Here is an 8,495-nt window from a genome sequence, read left to right on the forward strand (position 1 = left end):
TTAAATTTTGAAATTCTAGACTTTTGTTTTAGTTTGTTATGTGGTCAAAAGTTTGTTAGAAGACTTATTTTAAATCTTCTATGCTTAGTAGTATTTTTAGGGATTTTAAATTTAAATCAAATCTGATCTAATCTAACAAGATCAAATCTGATTTAAATTAGTTATTATATCTTTAGGATTTTAAAATTTAAATCAAATCTGATCTAATCCAATAAGATCAAATCTGATTTAAATTAGTTATCTTATCTTTTAGTTAGTTATTAGGTGCCTATTTAAACACCTTTGGTGAGACAATTTACATAACTTTGATGAATAAATTTCAGTTGCTTTTAAGCACTTTTTATTGTGTGAGAAGTGAGGTGAGTGATTTGCTTCACTTGTTGCATGAGGAAGATTGGAGGATCCAACACTAAGGTGATCTGCGTGATGGTTTCTTTCAGTTTTTGTCCCTCTGATCTAGGTTGTCAAGGACAGGTTCTTTGAAGGTCTAGTAGGGAATCCATTCCGGTGACCTAGGTTGCTAAGAACAGGTGTCTTAGAGGTCTAGTAGGAAAAACCCCTTATCTATCTTTTTATTTTCTTATCATCTGGTATCAGTTACAGGTCGTAGATAAATTCTTATTTATCTACAGGTTCCATGGGTCTTGTTTAATCTTTTTATTTTTCTCTTCAATTTCTGCAAATTAACTTTAGATTCAAAAAAAATGAAAAAAAAAATTCTTCCTTAAATTCTATTACTGCAATTTCTGTTTATTCCAGTTAAAAAAAATGAAATTTTAAATTTTTCCTTTGTTTTATCTTTTCAAATTTTCCTTGGGTTCCACTTAGGATTCAATTTTGCTAGTTTTTGTCATCCTAGTATCATTCATTGTTTCCTTTTTCACATACTTTAATTGTCTTCTTGTCAAGTTGAACGTTTCTATCATTCAGATTATCTTAGTTTGGTGTCTCAATTCCTCACCTTCTGAAGTGTAACTTGTTAAGGCAATCCAAGAGTGGAAAAAGACAATAGTGGTGAGCTCATCAGAGGGTAAAAGCCACGTATTGAGTGAAACACGAGTGTCCTATTCCGAGTGATACACATGAGAAGAGTGCTGTAAGGTCTTTTCTTTTACAGGTTCATTGATGGCTAACACTGAAAAGAACCCCGATCCACAACTAACTTTCCGCCTCGATGCACTTTCCATCATCCTTACATGGATTCAACAACGTCTTGATAACATGGATTCTCGAATTAATTCTTTTTCCCCTAGGCGAAAAGCACGGTCACAAGAATCTATTCATAATGATTCTACGGAGTCTGAGGAGGAGACTTCATCCAGATCTCGGCATCATAGACAACCGGCAGATGTTGATAATAACCTTAATGCTATCAAGATACGCATCCCAGAATTTAAAGGCAGAAGTGACCCTGAGGCATACCTGGAATGGGAACGCAAGGTAGAGCTCTTATTTCAGTGTCATAACTACTCTGATGTAAAAAAGGTAAGACTAGCGGCTGTAGAATTCTCAGATTATGCCCTTGTCTGGTGGGCCTAGCTGGACAAACAGAGGAGGCAGAATGGAAAACCACCAATTCTGTCTTGGGAGAAGATGAAGAAGGTCATGCGACAACAATTTGTTCCTTCTTTCTACTACAGAGAGCTACATCAACGGCTCCAACGGTTATACCAAGGTTCTAAGTCTGTAGATGAGTATCATAAGGAGATGGAGATGCTGCTAATCCAAGCAAATATTAAGGAGGAGTCTAAGGCTACTATGGCACGTTTCTTGAGTGGGTTGAACCGAGACATTGCAAATACTGTAGAACATCTCCCATTTGTGACTATGGAAGACTTGGTGAACCTAGCTATCAAGGTGGAAAGACAGCAAAAGGCAAAAGGGCTGCGTAATTCTACTTCAAGGTGGGATTCGAGAGGTGCTAATTTCGGGGAGAAAACTGGATCCAAACCTACCGAATCAAAGGAGAAGCCCACAGAGCAGAACAGGAAGACGCACATGCTTAATTCTACTTCTAAATCTCCTGCACGGCATCGTGATATTACCTGCTTTAAGTGCCGCGGATTAGGCCATTATGCTTCCGAGTGTCCAAATAAAATGACCATGGTAATTAAAGCAAATGATATTTTTTCAGAATCTGATAACTTAGATGGGTATGAAGACATGCCACATGCGGATGATACTACAGATAATGAAGATATAGTTGAGTATGCTGTTAGCGGTGAGACCCTTGTTACTAGGAGGATCTTAAATGTACAAGCCAAGGGCGATCGTCTAGAACAGCGAGAGAACATCTTTCATACAAAAGTTTTATTGGGAGGTAAGGTTGGACTCATGATTATTGATGCTGGAAGTCATACAAATGTTGCTAGCTCTACTTTGATCACAAAATTGGGTTTGAAATGCACCAAACACCCTAACCCTTACAAACTGGAGTGGCTAAGTGATGTTGGTGAATTGAAGGTTATGAAGCAAGCCCGCATATAGTTCTCTATTGGGAGATATAGTGACGAGGTACTTTGTGATGTGGTTCTCATGCAGGCTTGTCATCTACTCCTAGGCCGTCCATGGCAATATGATAGGAAGGTGGTCCATGACGGTTTGACAAACCGATACTCCTTCACTTATCTTGGGAAGAAGATTACCCTTGCACCTTTGACACCTAAAGAAGTGTACCTGGAGCAATTGAACATGCACAAATCTACTAAAGAGTCTTTAGGATGTGAGAAAATTGAAAAACAAGAGGGTAAAGAGAGGGCTTTGAGAGATGAAACGTGTGCAAAAAAGAGTCAGGGTCTGAGTGAAAAAGAGAGTTCTAAAAGAGAAGCATCTGTGGAGAGTGAGAGTGCTCACAAAATATGTTTTTATGCAAAAGAGAGGAATCTGAAGCATGCTAGTTTAGGAAAAAAAAGCATTGGTGTTAGTACGATTTAGAGAGTCTTTACTTTCTACCATTAAAACTTACCATAACCTGCCTAGTGCTTTTATTTCACTCTTGCTGGAATTTGGCAATGTATTTCCAGATGAGATGCCCTCAGGTTTACCTCCATTACGAGGCATTGAACATCAGATTGACTTTGTCCCCGGATCAAGCATTCCTAACCGGCCAGCTTACCGGACCAATCCTGAGGAGACGAAGGAACTGCAACGGCAAGTTGAGGACCTTTTGGCTAAGGGTTTGTTGAAAGAAAGCATGAGTCCTTGTGCTGTTCCAGTACTATTGGTGCCTAAGAAGGATGGCTCATGGAGAATGTGTGTTGACTGCAGAGCTGTAAATAAGATTACGGTAAAGTATCGCCATCCTGTTCCTAGACTTGATGATATGCTTGATGAATTGCATGGTTCTGTTATTTTTACTAAAATAGATTTAAGGAGTGGTTATCATCAAATAGGAATGAAACTTGGTGATGAATGAAAAACAGCTTTCAAAACTAAATATGGTTTGTATGAGTGGTTAGTTATGCCATTTGGTTTGACTAATGCACCTAGTACATTCATGATACTAATGAATCATGTTTTGCGAGAGTTTTTAGGTAAATTTGTGGTTGTTTATTTTGATGATATCCTTATCTACAGTAAATGTCTTGATGATCATATTTTGCATGTTCAATCTATTTTAGAGGTACTTAGAAAGGAAAAATTGTATGCTAATCTCCAAAAGTGCTCGTTTTGTCTGAGTAAAGTTGTATTCCTAGGTTTTGTGATAAGTTCTGCAGGAATTGAGGTAGATGACGAGAAGGTGAAGGCTATTAGAGAATGGCCCACACCTCAGAGTGTCTCTGATGTTAGAAGTTTTCATGGTCTTGCGGGTTTTCATCGGAGGTTTGTTAAAGATTTTTCTACTATTGCTGCACCTTTAACTGAAATCATCAAGAAACATGTCAACTTTAAATGGGATCAGGAACAAGAACTTGCCTTTAACACCTTGAAAGAATTATTGTGTTCTGCCCCCATTCTTATTTTACCAGATTTTTCTAAAACTTTTGAAATCGAATGTGATGCTTCCGGAATTGGTATAGGTGCTGTTTTGATGCAGGAAAAGCGAGCAATCGTCTATTTCAGTGAGAAGTTGAATGAGGCCCATCTCAACTACTCCACTTATGATAAAGAGCTTTATGCCGTGGTGCGAGCTTTGGAAGTATGGCAGCATTATTTGCTACCTAAGGAATTTGTGGTACATACTGACCATGAATCCCTCAAACACTTGAAGGGCCAAGGGAAGCTGAACAAGAGACATGCAAAATAGATAGAATTCCTTGAATAATTTCCATATGTAATCACCTATAAGCAACGTAAAGAGAATGTGGTTGCTGATGTATTATCCAGAAGATATTCCTTAATCACAACCCTTACTTCTAAACTGTTAGGTTTTGAGTGTATGAAGGAATTGTATGCAACTGATTCTGCTTTTGCCTCTATCTATGCTACATGCGAACATGGTGCATATAACAAATTCTATAAGCATGATGGCTTTCTTTTTTGAGGTAATAGGATTTGTGTACCTACTTGTTCTATTAGGGAGTTACTTGTTCTAAAATCATATAGTGGGGGTTTGATGGGTCATTTCGGTGTGCATAAGACCTTGGATGTTTTATCTGAGCATTTTTACTGGCCCCACATGCGTAAAGATGTTGAGACATTTTGTGCTAAATGCATTGCATGTAAGCAAGCTAAATCTAAGTCTTTACCACATGGTTTGTATACTCCTTTACCTGTTTCTATGCATCCATGGGTTGATATTTCTATGAATTTTGTTCTTGGTTTGCCTAGAACTAGGAGAGGTCGAGATAGCATTTTTGTTGTGGTAGATAGATTTAGTAAAATGGCTCATTTCATTGCTTGCCATAAAACTGATGATGCCACACATATTGCTGACCTATTCTTTCGAGAAGTTGTGCACTTACATGGTGTTCCCCAAACTATTGTTTCTGATCGTGATGTTAAATTCTTAAGTCACTTTTGGAAAGTTTTGTGGAGCAAGTTGGGAACAAAATTGTTATACTCAACTACTTGTCACCCTCAAACTGATGGTCAAACTGAAGTCGTAAATAGGACATTGGGAACCTTATTGCGTGCTATTGTTGGTAAGAATTTGAAAACCTGGGAAGATTATTTACCTTTTATTGAGTTTGCTTATAATAGGACAATCCATTCTTCCACTGGTTTTTCACCCTTTGAACTTTTCTATGGTTTTAATCCTCTCACTGTCTTAGATTTAATGCCTTTATCTTTGAGTGAACTTATTAGTTTAGATGGAGCTAGCAAGGCTGAGAAAGTTAAAGCAATACATGCAAAGTCTCATGACCTAATTGAGAGGAAGAACAAAACCACGGCTGAAAGGATTAACAAGAGCCAAAAGCATATAGTCTTCGAACCAGGAGATTGGGTTTGGGTACATTTGAGGAAGGAGAGATTTCCTACTCAGAGGAAGACTAAACTTGATGCTAGAGGGGATGGCCCATTCCAAGTGCTTGAGAAGATCAATGACAATGCCTACAAGATTGACATACCAGGTGAGTATAATGTCTCTGCTACCTTCAATGTTTCCGATCTCTCTCCTTTTGATATGGACACAGATTTGAGGACGAATCTTTTTTAGGAAGGTGGGAATGATACATGCTCGAAAAAACAACAGGGGCATTCTAAGACAAAAGGGCAGAATGGGAATTTCACACTTTCAGAGGGCCCCATCACTAGAGCACGTGCAAAGAAGCTCAAGGAGAGTTTTGGGAACCTGGCAGCGCTTGTGCATATGGAGTTACATCAAGTTCTAACCAAAGAAGAATGGGCAAGGCCCATTGGGCCAAGTCAGGACAGCAAGAAGCCCAATAATGCTTTCCGAATTTAGTGGGAGGCATAATTTATCTTTAAATTTCGAAATTCTAGACTTTTGTTTTAGTTTGTTATGTGGTCAAAAGTTTGTTAGAAGACTTATTTTAAATCTTCTATGCTTAGTAGTATTTTTAGGGATTTTAAATTTAAATCAAATCTGATCTAATCTAACAAGATCAAATCTGATTTAAATTAGTTATTATATCTTTAGGATTTTAAAATTTAAATCAAATCTGATCTAATCCAATAAGATCAAATCTGATTTAAATTAGTTATCTTATCTTTTAGTTAGTTATTAGGTGCCTATTTAAACACCTTTGGTGAGACAATTTACATAACTTTGATGAATAAATTTTAGTTGCTTTTAAGCACTTTTTATTGTGTGAGAAGTGAGGTGAGTGATTTGCTTCACTTGTTGCATGAGGAAGATTGGAGGATCCAACACTAAGGTGATCTGCGTAGTGGTTTCTTTCAGTTTTTGTCCCTCTGATCTAGGTTATCAAGGACAGGTTCTTTGAAGGTCTAGTAGGGAATCCCTTCCAGTGACCTAGGTTGCTAAGAACAGGTGTCTTAGAGGTCTAGTAGGAAAAACCCCTTATCTATCTTTTTATTTTCTTATCACCAATTTTCATCTCATCAATTCTTAACTACATTCACAAGTTATAGAATCCTTTCAAATTAAACTCAATCAACTAGTAATCCCAAAATTCAGCCTTTCATAATTCTAATTAATGTCATTTACTCTTTAGCAAAGTTACTATCTTGTTTTAAAAGTCAGGCTTGAAAAGAATGATTTGGTAATCAAACTTCAATCTTTTAATAGTTCTCAAACTTAATTCTAATTAATCATGAACCAACATTAATAACTACCAAAACCAATTCTAACCAGTCACAAGTCAATTTCACAGCCAATCCGATACATTAGATAACTAAAAACAACAAGAAGCACTTACTCTCAATAACCAGAATACAACCATACAACTCAACTAATTCAGTATAACCACATAGAATCAGAACCTTTCAACAATTCCATCAAAATCTAAAAAACCAATATCAATTACAGCTTCAAACATTCACAACAAAGTCCAAAGACATTCACAGCCTCAAACCAAAGTAAATCTCATCAGTTAATTACTCGCGATAACAAAGCCAGTCAATATCACAACCATAACCCAAATTCAATTCACATCCGCATCCAACTTCAAACATAACTCAGAATAATCACCACAACTAACTTCTCTCAATTACATTTCATTCAATAATTAACTCATCATGTTTCAATTTAATAAGTAAAATTAAATGAATCACCATTTGCAGCTACATTTCAACCAATTCCAACCTGTCACAAATCCATTTTACAGCCATTCCAATATATTAAAATTCCAATTCAATATCAAACAATTCAAAATAACTCATTCAAGATCAGAATCGCAGTCAACTCATCACAAAAATCAGTAATGCAAAATACAATTCACAACCAGATTTCAACCAATTCAGCAATTATCCATACGACAGCTTTTCAATAATTAACTCGGCATACTTCAATTTAATAAATTATACTAAATTAATCATTAATCACAGCAGCATCTAAATTCAACCACAGCTCAGAATAATCACAACAATTAACTAACTTCAAATCCATTTCAAGTCATTCATGTCAACTAAGAGAATCTTAACCATTGTTAACCATTTGCACTTATTCAAATAACTTTGTAGGCATTCTAAATTAAAAACGTTAAATCCCCTACCTCAGAGTGTCGAAATTTGCAGAATTTAAACGCGACACACCCAGTATTCCAAATCCACAACAGCAGCGGTAGTTTTGGCATCTCTAATCGACAACAACGGCATTATGTTAGATTTTGGCACCTGTTCTGTTCCTATGGCAGCCACAGTGGTGGTCCTGGGCAGCTCCGGTGGCAGTAGAAAGCCTTAGTGTCAGCCAAACGGTGATGGTAACGGCTCAGAGTGGATCTAGAGCAAGGACAGAGCAACAAAACCAACAGTTTCAGCAGTGGCGGTGGCTTCTTCTCAGATTCTAGAAACTAGAAGCAGAGGTAGAACTGGCGAGCGCTCCTCCTCCAGCGGTGGCTTAGTGAGACGCGGCAGCAGCAGAGTGCGGCAACGGCGGCGCTGCAGCTCAGTAACGGCGACGCAGTGGCAGCTCACAAGGATGGTGACAGCAACCTGCAGCGCTGACGGCGACAAGGCTGGTCGCGGGCTTCTCTTTGTGCGTCTCTCTCTCTTCGCGATTATGTTCCCTCGACGGCGGCTTCTGGACGGATCGGCAGTAACGCAAGCTTGTGGCTCCGTGGACGGGACGGCGTTGTGAAACAGCTCGACAGCGAGCTCCAGGGTGGCGATAGTGACGGTAGACAACATCTCTTCTCTCTCGGACGCAGGCTCTCTCCTCTCTACCCTTCACGCTTGACGGCAACGGCGACGGCGGTGAGGGCCCAGCCAGCACTGTCTCCCTTCGCTTTCCTCTCTTTCTCAGATCTCTTTCTCTCTGTTTCCCCATTTTTTCAGTGTGTATGCGTTTGTACGTTGAAAGAAGGTGAGGCTGCGGCGGTTAGGTTTAGGAAGAAAGGGGGTCGGGGCTGCATTCAGAGGCTGGGGAAATGGGGGGAAAATTAGGGTTAGGGTTTCTCAATTTAGAAATT

At 38.5% G+C, this 8,495-nt stretch overlaps 1 pseudogene; it reads left to right on the forward strand.

Annotated features, from left to right (window-relative positions):
- LOC107615624 lies at positions 1,126-7,874 on the forward strand (annotated as a pseudogene).

The sequence above is a fragment of the Arachis ipaensis genome, chromosome B09 (genome assembly GCF_000816755.2).
Source record: "Arachis ipaensis cultivar K30076 chromosome B09, Araip1.1, whole genome shotgun sequence".
Lineage (NCBI taxonomy): Eukaryota > Viridiplantae > Streptophyta > Magnoliopsida > Fabales > Fabaceae > Arachis > Arachis ipaensis.